Below are 12,484 nucleotides of genomic sequence, written 5' to 3' on the forward strand. Positions count from 1 at the left end.
TCAACCTGAGCTGGGTTTTAAAAATAAACGATCAAACTGACGTTTGTCAGAAAAAAGTAGAAGGGTCTGTGCCTAGGGGCACGAACAGAAGCTTGACGTTGGACTGCTAGTGGACGGAATAAATGTGAAGAGCATTTAGTTCTTTTAATTGATCAATTTTCTATTACCTCAACTCTTTCCGTTTTTGAATTGTAGGCGTACCAAATTTGTAGTATTTTTTATTCAAAGAGAAAGTTGATTAAGAGAATCAATCAAAATCACTGCACCCCTGCTTCCAAGTTTGGTTACAAGATTACAACTCTGGAGAGCATTTTGTGTGGTCGTTGGGGGCTTGTGGTTCTGAATATGGACAAACAAGCACAGATAAATTCTATTCCAACTCTTTACTGATGTAAGCTTGATGGCCCTGAAAAGGGCCGTTTTTTATTGAAGAGGACATCCATGGCCACTTACGCTTGGCGTGTTTAGTGTAGGTGACTGCATCACGGACCTCATTTTCCAGAAACACCTTCAGCACACCTCTTAGATCAGACCGGAGATTTGCCAGACGACCGAAGGCGGTTATCTCGAAGAACTTTTCGATGACTCTTGGCGCCTCCTTTACCAGACCTGTTCCTTCTTTGCCACAACAATTGTTGCTTGTTAGGTGTAAAGGAGTTGCTGTTCACCACGCCATCCGAAGCGAAAATGAGCTAAATAATGCCATACAGCAGCGCTCTTTTATATCTTTTCAGGTTAAAGCAGAATGATGTGCAACCAAGTAGTGGTATAAATGCTACAAAGACACTCCCATTATGAGTAGTTTGCTATCAAGTAGCGACACTGCCTCTTTTCCTTTTGCGTACACGGCGAATGAGAACGACCCAAATTTGAGTTTAGTTCACTCATAATCGCCAAAAGTGCAGGAGCTCAGCGATGAGTAAATTTGTCTCATGGTTTCCTGTGCAAAACCTAAAAAATCTGCCAGAAAATGAGGAAATTTGATGAAAATTTTATTCAGTCTCGGAGTAGTACCAATACACTGAGTGAATCCAATCTTTACTTTCCTCAAATTCGGGAATTTTTCCCTGGAAAATCCTGGAAAAATCTGAGAAAACATGAGGCAAATTTAATCATCGCTGAGTTCCTGCACTTTATTTCTTATTTCTGAGATAACTAAACTCAAATTTGGGTCGATCTCATTCGCCGTGATATCACCTTGAAAGATATCAGTGCCGGTGGTTGGCCTGGGTCCAATCTCAGTCGGCTCCACCGGCATGTTCTAAGGCATAACATCTCTGATCACGCCTTCCTTCGGGAAGTAAAGCCGTTGGTCCCCGGTTGAGTTGATGGGTCGATTGGTAGGGTCCAGGTGTGGGAGCTGCCTCCCTGGCGTCGGAAAACAAATCTCGCGTCACTTTTCAATAGGTCCTATCTACATTGATCGATTCTCTTCATCGACACTCTCTTTCGTAAATAACTCGGCTTCACAAATGTTTCCTGTCGTCTTCGTCGAACTAGATGCTAGATTGTTGCTTCTTCCATCGAAAATATTCGGCCGTGGCGATTCAAACTTGATCATGATCATGATCATGATTACATGAGCATTTTGTGTGATCGTTGGATCTGAATATGGACAAACAGGCAGATGAATTCTATTCGTACTCTTTACTGTAATAAGCTTGGTGGCCCTGAAAAGAGCCTTTTGTTGCCAAAGTTGGTGATGATTTAACCTCCGAAACCAAACAGAGTGCGTCTCTGCCACTTCAAATGACATTCATGGCCGCTTACGCTTGGCGTGTTTAGTGTAGGTGACAGCATCACGGATCTCATTTTCAGGAACATCTTCAGCACACCTCGTAAATCAGACCGGAGATACGTCAGACACCGCCACGGCGAGCCAGACGACGGATGGTGGTTATCTCAAAGAATTTGCGTTTGGTTCTGAATATGGAGATGAGTGTGCAAAATATTACGCAATTCCATCCTCCCTATTCGCACGCGCCCGAGGATCGGAGACGAATGCCACTTCGACTTGTTTCGTCTACTTACTATTCTCTGACGACTGTGCTGGGGAAGCAGCATATGCATGTAGGTAATTGGTGGATTTGTTAGTTAATTCGACACTTTTGGACAATGCTGGACATTTACCAGTTTTTAAATAGTTTCTTGTTGAAAATCAACATTCGGAAGCATTAGTATCGATGCGTAGTCATATTTCTGATCGATTGGTGATAAAATTATTGAAGTTGGACCAGGAGCAGCTGAGTTATTAACGTTCAAAATCTTTCTTAATTTGTTACATGTTCCATTTTCGGTTTTCACAAAGTGTACCCCCATATGCACAGTCTTGTGGCTCAAATGAGCGCCCATAATTTTAATTGAGTGAAGTGCATACAAAACTAGAGTACGCAATACAGACATTCATGGATGTAGCTGCAACTTTTTTCAACTCTTTATTTGTTTCAAATTCAAAATAAACTACATTTCGTTCTAAGCTAGGTGCTCAAGTTACTGCAGCAACTTACCAGCGTTAATTGTTATGATATATGTCTTAGTGTGTGCTTTTTTCCTGGTAGTACAACAACTGCTGCAAATAACACGAATACTTTAGCAGAAATTCCTGTGTCATCGGTGAACAAAGATTTGTGGCAACCCTGAGGCAAATCATACCTTACCTTACCAATCAGGCTAAGGCCTTGTTGTCCTCTGCTGTCCGAAGAAGTCGTCTCCACTCTACTCGATCCATGACCACAGTTCGCCAGCCTCGTAGTCTGCGAAGGGTCCGCAGGTCACCTTCTACTTGGTCGATCTACCTTGCCCGCTGCGTGCCTCTTCTTCTTGTTCCTGTTGGGTCGCTTTCTAGAACCATTTTCACTGAGTCATCGTGCGGCATTCTTACGACGTGCCCTGCCCACCGTAGTTGCCCAATTTTTGCTATGTGGACGATGGACACCTCCTCCGCGTTCCGTCATCCATCTGCACTCCACCGTAGATTGTACGCAACACCTTCCGTTCGAAAACACCAAGGGTGCGTTGGTCCTCCACGAGCATAGTCCAGGTTTCGTGGCCGTAGAGGAGAACCGGTCTAATCAGCGTCTTGTAGACAGTCAACTTCGTGCGGCGGCGAAGTTTATTCGACCGGAGCGTCCTCCGGAGTTCAAAGAAGGCACGATTCCCTGCCATAATGCGTCTTTGAATTTCTCTGCTGGTATCATTTTTGACGGTCACCAGTGAGCCCAAATACACGAAATCATCGACCACCTCGATTTTGTCACCGTCAATCTGAACTCGGGGTGGGAGGCTAACATTGTCTTCCCTAGAACCTCTTTCTTTCATGTATTTTGTCTTTGATGCGTTGATGGCAAGTCCAATCCGCCTAGCTTCAGCCTTCAGTCTGCTGTACGTTTCCGCCATCGTCTCAAAGTTCCGTGCCATAATGTCAATGTCATCGGTGAAGCCAAGGAGCTGGATGGACTTCCTGAAGATCGTGCCACTTGTGTCTATCCCAGCTCTTCTGATCACACCTTCTAACGCGAGGTTAGCAGACACGAAAGTCCATCACCTTGCCATAGCCCCCATCGAGATTCAAAGGGACTCGAGAGTGTCCGTGAAATCCGTACTCGTGCATAATCTGCCATAGCTGATCTCGATCGATTGTGTCGTATGCGGATTTGAAATCGATGAAAAAATGATGTGTGGGCACGTTGTATTCGCGGCATTTCTGCAGAACCTGTCGAATCGCGAAAATTTGGTCCGTGGTAGCGCGGGCACCCATGAATCCCGCCTGGTATTGCCCCACGAACTCTCTTGCAAATGATGACAGGCAGCGGCATAGAATTCGGGAGAGTACCTTGTAGGCGGTGCTCAGCAGTGTGATCGCGCGTAGTTGCAGCAATCCAACTTGTCGCCCTTTTTGTAGATTGGGCATATGACACCTTCTATCCACACCTCCGGTAATATCTCCTCCTCCCAAATCTTGGCAATTACCCAGTGCAGCGCTCTAGCCAGTTGCTCACCACCGTATTTTAATAGCCTACTTGGTAGTTGATCTACACCAGTTGCTTTGTTGTTCTTCATCCGACCGATCTCCTTGTTACCGGTTGGTACCATTGGATTCAATTGGTGTAATAGTAGGGTCAGTGTTGTTAAGAGAGATAGCTCCATAACGTCACTTCTAAAGTGACCGATAAGGTAGGGCGATGATGGAGGTCTTTTGCTGCATGGGCGAAGCGACCATTGTCCACGGAACCACCACCGACCTGTCATAGCGTAGTGAGAGACGGAAACTAGCTACGGTGAAGCTGAGAGTCGATGAGGAGGTGAGAGATGGTTCGACCGAGAGAGAGAGAGGATAGGCAGTGTGTTGCTGACTGTGGTACGAGATAGTTGAAGATACACGAGGAGTGTTGAGAGACTGGGAGAAAAACGTGCCCGGAAAAGAGGTGAAAGTGCGTCGATCACGGTGTTAGATGACTTAACCGATCAGGATCCGGCCGTCATCATCTGGCCGACGCCATCTAGCCAACCCTATCCGGCCATCGAGATTTGGCCATCGCGCTTCGGCTATCTCCCTTCGGCCATCGCGGTGCTCCATTGTTGGCCTCGTGTTGAAATCTCGCCGTTGCAACCTCGCCGCTGCAATCTGGTAGCCAAAATCCGGCCACCGAACTCCTGTCACTACCATCCGGCAACCGCAATCCGGCAACCGCAATCCGATAACTGCAATCCGGCCGTTGCAATCTGGTCGTCGAAATCCGGCCGCCGACGTTCTGTCACTACAATCCGGCAACCGCAATCCGGCAACCGCAATCCGGAAACCGCAATCCGGCAACCCCAATCCGGCAACCGCCATCCGGCAACCGCAATCCGGCAACTGCAATCCAGCCGTCGCAATCCGGCCGCTGCAATCTGATCGTCGCAATCCGGCCGCTGTAATCTGGTCGTCGAAATCCGGCCGCCGAACTTCTGTCACTACAATCCGGCAACCGCAATCCGGCAACCGCAATCCGGCAACCGCAATCCGGCAACCGCAATCTGGCAACCGCAATCCGGCAACCGCAATCCGGCAACCACAATCCGGCAACCGCAATCCGGCAATCGCAATCCGGCAGCCGAACTTCTGTCACTACAATCCGGCAACCGCAATCCGGCAACCGCAATCCGGCAACCGCAATCCGGCAAACGCAATCCGGCAACCACAATCCGGCAACCGCAATCCGAAAACCGCAATCCGGCAACTGCAATCCGGCCGTCGCAATCCGGCCGTCGCAATCCGGCCGCTGCAATCCGGCCGCTGCAATCCGGCCGCTGCAATCCGGCCGCTGCAATCCGGCCGCTGCAATCCGGCCGTCGCAAACCGGCCGCTGCAATCCGGCCGCTGCAATCCGGCCGCTGCAATCCGGCCACTGCAATCCGGCCACGGCAATCCGGCCGCCGAAATCCTGTCACTACAATCCGGCAACCGCAAACCGGTAACCGCAATCCGGTAACCGCAATCCGGTAACCGCAATCCGGTAACCGCAATCCGGTAACCGCAATCCGGCAACCGCAACACGGTCGTCGCAATCTGGCCGCTGCAATCCGGCCGCTGCAATCCGGCAGCTGCAATCTGGCCGCTGCAATCTGGCCGCTGCAATCCGGCCGCTGCAATCTGGCCGCCGAAATCCGGTCACCACAATCCGGCAACCGCAATCCGGCCAACACTATCCGGCCACTGCCATCCGGCCACCGCCATCCGGCCACCACCATCCGGCCACCACCATCCAGCCACTGCTCTCTGGCTGTTCCACTCCACCATCGGGACAGCCCACGCCAACTCACACACTAGAACAGATAGATCCACCCAATAAACATCACCAAGGTAAATTAATTCATTGCGATATTTAGGACAGCTTACACCGAAAATTCCCCCTCACCGACAAATCCTGGGACCCGGGAACAAAAGAGGCCTTTGGTGCCCACCCCAGTGGCTGCCGACAGGCTTAGACCAGTAGCTAGGGGTCTAGGCACGTCCCCATCTGGGACGGCGCATAATCTCCCGGGGTCCAACAAATAAAGAGTTTCATCCTCCTCAACTTCTTGAAGATCAGGAACCGGTAGTCTGTCGTCTTCTGCGCGTGCTCCAAGGTCTGTTGCCGTGCCACCTTCGTGTTCTGCTGCATCAGCGTTGAAGTGCTCGTCATAGTACTGCTTCCACCTCTCAATCACCTCACACTCGTTCGTGAAAAGGTTACCGTCCAAGTCCTTTCACATATCGGCTTGCGGCACGTAGCCTTTGCGCGAACTATTTAGCTTCTCGTAGAACTTCCGTGTGTCGTTTACGCGGTACAGATTTTCCATCGCCTCGCGATCTCGGTCTTCCTGCTGACGCTTCTTCCTTCGGAAAACCGAGTATTGTCTGTTCCGCGCTTGTTTGTATCGCTCCACATTCAATCTCGTGCGGTGTTGCAGCATTCTCGCCCGTGCTGCATTCTTCTCCTTTACTAACAGTTTGCATTTGCCGTCAAACCAGTCATTTCTTCGGTCCGGGATTGCAGTACCTAGTGCCGCTGCAGCAGTACTACCTATGGCTGAAGGGATGTCCCTCCAGCCATCTTCAAAAGAAGCTGCGCCAAGTTGCTCTTCCGTGGATAGTGCAACTTCCAGCTGCTGCGCGTAGTCCTGGGCAACTCCGGCGTCCCGTAGTTGCTCAAGTTTGGGTCGCGACGTTCGACTTTGACGGGTGTTTGCACAGTTGAGAGTTTTGAGCGCATGCATACTGCAACTAGGTAGTGGTCCGAAACTATGTTCGCACTGCGGTACGTGCGGACGTTGATAGTATCGGAGAAGAATGTCCCGTCGATTAGAACGTGATCAATTTGGTTTTCTGTGTGTTGGTGAGGAGATCTCCAGGCCCGTCGATTAGAACGTGATCAATTTGGTTTTCTGTGTGTTGGTGAGGAGATCTCCAGGGGGCTTTGTGGATATCCTTGAGGGGGAAAAAGGTACTTCGAACTACCATTCCTCGAGAGGCTGCAAAGTTCACGCATCGTTGGCCGTTGTCGTTCGATATGGCGTGCAGGCTGTTTGGCCCGATTGCCGATTTTGACATCCCGTTGCGAACAGCCGTCGTACACCTGCTCGAGCTTCGCATATAACGCTTCTTTCTCGTCGTCGGGTCTCCCTTCGTGTGGGCAGTGCACGTTGATGATGCTGTAGTTGAAGAAACAGCCCTTAATCCTCAACCTCGGTCCACAAGATGACGGCGCTGCCATTCAACAACTGGCTCAGCAACAGGCAGAATTCAATACATTTGGAGGCAACATCCTCAAATGGCCATCTTTTTTTTTGACTTATTCGACAGTGCGGTACACAAGAACGTGGCTCTACAGGATAGTCAGAAGCTCTACTTCCTCAAGACCAACCTTGTTGAAGAAGCCGCCGCTCTGATATCGCACCTTCGTATAGAAGACGCCAACTATGCTCCCGCTCTTGCTAAACTGAAGGCTAGGTACAACAAGCCGCTCGAAATCGCTGTACAGCACATTCATCGGTTCTTGAATCAACAATCCATGACGTCACCATCAGCTGCCGGTTTGCGCTCATTACATGATGTGTCCGATGAAGTTATTCGAGCACTGGAGACCATGAATCAGGAAGGAAGGGATATATGGTTGCTGTACATTCTAGCCGAAAAACTGGATCCTGAAAGTAAGCAGTTGTGGTGTCAAAAAAGGTCGGAGCTCAAAGACGAACAAGTTACCTTGGAGAGGTTCCTGAAGTTTATCGATGCCCAAAGCTGCGCACTGAAATCTGTTCAGCCGATTCGTCAGAAGAAACCGATGTTCATCGCGCCTTTTCCAAGCAAACATTCTCCCAGGGGACCAACAGCTCTCGTCACCACCGAGCACCTCTCTCCTCTACTAATGTGCGTTTTTTGTGCAAAATCACCGCATCAACTGTATCAGTGTGGTAAGTTTCTTCATGTCAGCTCCGATGAACGACTCCATTTTATCCGTAGGCAGAACCTCTGTGAGAACTGCCTGAAGCAACATTCCGGTGAACCTTGCCAGTCCGGCAATTGTCGGAAATGTACTCTTCCACACCACACTCGTCTGCACGAAGCACTCCAATCGACTGCCGCTTCAACGACAGGCAACAGTACAGCGGTCACAATCAATATCTATGGTTCGTCTTCGATGTCGCAAACATTGATTGCACCGCTCTGTCGAGCAACCGATTTCATGGACACCAACGTTCTACTCCTGACCGCTATCATCAACGTCTTTGACAAGTTTGGACGTCCACATGCTTGTCGAACAGTCCTTGATTGCGCGTCCCACACAAGCTACATCACTAAGGATTTGTGTAAGAAATTGTGTCTCTCCACTGCAGATGTGGACTTCGAATTCGGTGGAATTGCTAATACTTCTGGGCACGCGAATAAAGGAGCAGTGATTACATTCGCTTCACGTTGTTCAGACTATCGGAATGTAGTGCCGTGCATTATTCTTGAGCGACTTACTTCTGAGTTCCCGTTAAAGCCGATCAACATCACGGATTGGCCAATTCCAGGGTCGAATCAGTTGGCTGATCCCCAATTTCACCATCCCGGAAAGGTCAGCATCCTTCTTGGTAACAAACTCTTCTTCCAGCTGCTCGAGCCTGGAACAATCAACCTTGGTTTGGACGACTGCCTTCCTGTACTCCAGAATACTAAATTAGGATGGGTGGTTTCTGGTGGCTACAAATACTGCGACAATCAACCACACACTAACGCTCCTTCATGCTTACTGACGGCTACCAATGATCCTCTCTCCGATCAGCTCCGCAAGTTCTGGGAACTGGAGGAATACGCTAATAAATCTCCGCACTTCAACGATGAAGAGATCCGATGCGAAGAGCATTTCACGAAGCACACATGCAGTGATCCTCGCACGACTGATCAACAACGTAACAAGCGCCATCAATCAACCTTTCTTCGAGATACGAGCTTGGGTGGATTCAAGTATTTTGCTTGCCTGGCTCAACGGCGGTGCTTCCCGCTGGAAAACCTTTGTTGCCAACCGGGTGGCAGAAATCACCACGCACCTACCGACAGTCAATTGGAGCCACATCGCATCGGAGCAAAACCCCGCTGATCTCATTTCGCGCGGTGCATCACCAGAACAAATTCAACACAACAGTCTGTGGTGGAATGGTCCTGCATGGAGCCCCATAGGTGAGCAATGTGAATCAACACACATCCCTACACTGACCAACACTGACCAACAGCACATTGATAGGGAGCAAAGAGCTGGTGCAGTAGCCGTTTCTCTCATCACTCTCTATGGAAATAACTCGTCTGTTACCACGGGAGCTTGATCGAGCCCAAACAGTTTACATTCGCCACGTTCACCAACAGCAGCAAGGAGAAGTTAGTTCGCACAGCACTTTGCACCAACTCAAGCCATTTCTGGACGAAGAGGGTATGCTCAGGGTGGGTGGAAGACTACAACAGTCAAGTCTCAGCTACGACGTTCGACATCCTATATTGATACCTCGCCATTCTATCCTCACATCTTATCTGTTAACCCATGACCACATCGTCCATGACCACTACGGGCCACAAACACTGCTAGCCGTATCCCAGAGGAGATTTTGGATAATTAGTGGTGCAAGTGCAGCAAGGAAAGCTTATCCTCAGTGTGTGACGTGTGCACGTGCTAAGCTAGTACCAACGTATCAACAAATGGGTCAGCTGCCATCTGATCGAGTTCAACCAAATCCACCATTTGCGATTACTGGCGTGGACTATGCCGGTCCAGTCAGCATTGTTGGACGTAGGACCAGAGGTGCGAAACAAAGCAAGGGGTACATCGTACTCTTGTTTGCTTTACAACCAAAGCCGTGCATATGGAAGCTGTGTCTGAGCTTACTACTGCAGCGTTCTTAGCGGCATTCACTTGATTTTCCAGCCGCTACGGTTTGCCAGCGAAAATGTTCTCGGACAACGCAACGAACTTCCGAGCAACAGCTAAGCACCTTCGAGAAATGTACGTGCAACTCAACTCTTCTGTACACAATGATGAAGTGGTCGATTTTCTAACCGACAAGGGAGTGGAATGGAACTTCATTCCAGCTCGGTCTCCACACCATGGAGGATTATGGGAGTCAGCGATCAAGGTTGCTAAGCAGCATTTGTCGAAGATCACCAGCAGTTACATCTTTACCTTCGAAGAACTGTCCACACTGATAGCTCAAATTGCTGCCACCTTGAACTCGAGGCCCCTTACACCGATCTCCAATAGTCCTATCGATGCTCCACTTCTCACTCCCGCTCACCTTCTCATCGGTCGTGTACTCACCACCGTTCCCGAAATCAACTTGCTGGAGCGGCAAATTAGCTCGATGTCACGCTGGCAGTTCGTTCAGTGTCTCTCGCAAGAATTTCGCACTAGATGGCAGACAGAATACGTGCGATCTCTGCAGCGGATGGCAAAGTGGCAACGTTCATCCCACAACGTTTCGGTCGGCGACTTCGTTCTACTAGTGGACGACAATTCGAAGCCAAAGCAATGGCCTACGGGTAGAATCATCGAAACCTTCCAGAGTGGTATCAGCATCTGGTACTACTCGTCACGATGTCAGGATCAGGATGAGTATGTTCCAAAAAGACTTCGATCGGAAATTCCCATAGGGAATTTGGTGGGCGGATTATGTTCGAGCAAAATCTCTGGACGTTCCCCTTCCAACTAAGATGTGAACAGTTGTCCCCTGCAGCATCCCCTGTAGTGGTTATTGATCGATTAGTTTGTCTCTTTTCTTTACATATACTGTATTCTCTTTCCTACAACCAACTTCAAATGTATTGAATTGGAAGAATAAAAATCAATTGAATAATCGGTGAAGTAATTCGCACGCGTTTTTACTCGTTCTTCCGATAGTGATTTCCCGGGTTTTCCGTATTTTTTCCGGCTCTGGCCACTCCACTAATAAAAAGAAGAAGAAGAAGTGAGGATCAAGAGGTCGTAGTCGAACACACAAACTTACCCACCCTAACACACATATAAAAATTAACCTGGTGTGACCAATGCACAGTGGACAATGCATGTAATCTGGCAGGTGAAAAATAGATAAATCCGAAACAAAGTTAATTACGTGACCTAGTGTCTTCAAGCCTCTAGCAAAGAATGTTGGCTCTATCTTTGCGTATGAACTTCGAGCTATCTGTTGATATGCCAATAGATGATCCACATTATTATGAAGAACTCCGCCCTAAAACCCTCAATCATCCGAAACTCTTCGGTTTCATGTTTCTAATGTTATTCCACAAGATTGTATTCTCAGCCCATTGTTCAATGTTTCATTATTTACTTGTGGCAACATTTTTGAAGACGAATCCTCCACATTTAGATGAATTCGTTTGTTTGGACTGCTCTTTCCGATTGCTAACCAAATGTATCCCAATGAAAACTTTCCAATTATTCCAACAACGATCAAACTAACCTTTCCCAAGAAAGTATCCTTCCGACCCGGGCTACCGGTCCCTTCTCACAAAACGGTTCCCCCCCATAATAATCCCGCACCAGGTAAAACTCACTCACCCGTGAGACAGAATCGGCAAAAGTTTAAAGATACATAAAACCGATCCCGTCTAATCGTCTTGAATGGGCCCTTGGGGGGCTTTCCTTCTTGCTTCGGATTCAGGATTATCCCCCCTACACCTGGCGTCGTCGTTACAAAATGTCCACAATTGTGCTCCTTCTTTTCCCCATTTCCAAAAACAACAACGACGACGATGACGGAGGAACAACCCGTGACCTCAAACTTTAAACATGGCCCAGAAGAAGGCTGCTCGGTTGTCGGTGACAAAATGCTTCCCCGGGAGCAACCCAAGATAACACAGCCAGATACGGTGGAGGGAGAGTGAAAGTTCTCATCCTGATGGGAATTTGGGGTGTGTGCCTGCCATCGAAACTCATATTTGTCCAAATTTATGGCTAAAGTTTGGGAAGTTTCTCCGAGCGATTCCATTGAGGCCTTCCAGCAACGTGCCCACACGTAAATTTTAAGCACTGACAGTCTCCAGGGTAAAACCAGCATCTGCACATTCTCCTGCAGGGCCTACTCGATAAAAGTGGGTGGACAGCAGCGCTGAGTGCAGTGAGTTAGAAAATACGAGACCGAATTCGAAGGAAATTGTTGATTTCCGTTTCCGAATGCCGGAGTCTTTTTTCATCGAGGTTTTCCGCCCTGACCCAACCTCGCCCCTCTTAAAGGTGATTCGAATCGAACGCCTTTGCTGTCGAACGGTAGTCGTCGTCGGTCGGGAAAGATCCTGAAGGGTGTGGTCTATCTGTTGAGCGGATTGCCCCTCCGGCGGTGCTAGAACAGTCGATTGAGGTGCAATCGAGAGAACGACCGGGGGAGTTAAATTGATTGAGACGCTTCGGTTGATTGAGTGATGAACTTTTCTTTCGACTCTGCTGAGGTGTGAAGTGGAAAAGATAAGTGGCTTCACGGTTTTCAGGAGGAGTGGAAG

The 12,484-nt window shown here is 48.8% G+C and overlaps 1 protein-coding gene across 1 annotated transcript in view; it reads left to right on the forward strand.

Moving 5' to 3' along the window:
- Positions 1 to 12,484, forward strand: part of LOC135713327 (neuronal acetylcholine receptor subunit alpha-7-like) — a 727,825-nt gene that overhangs the window by 439,449 nt on the left and 275,892 nt on the right. The gene's annotated exons all lie outside the window — the stretch shown is intronic.

Source organism: Ochlerotatus camptorhynchus, unplaced genomic scaffold (assembly GCF_037179485.1).
Source record: "Ochlerotatus camptorhynchus isolate MF236.1 unplaced genomic scaffold, CSIRO-AGI_Acam_v1.1 ptg000550l, whole genome shotgun sequence".
Taxonomy (NCBI): domain Eukaryota; kingdom Metazoa; phylum Arthropoda; class Insecta; order Diptera; family Culicidae; genus Ochlerotatus; species Ochlerotatus camptorhynchus.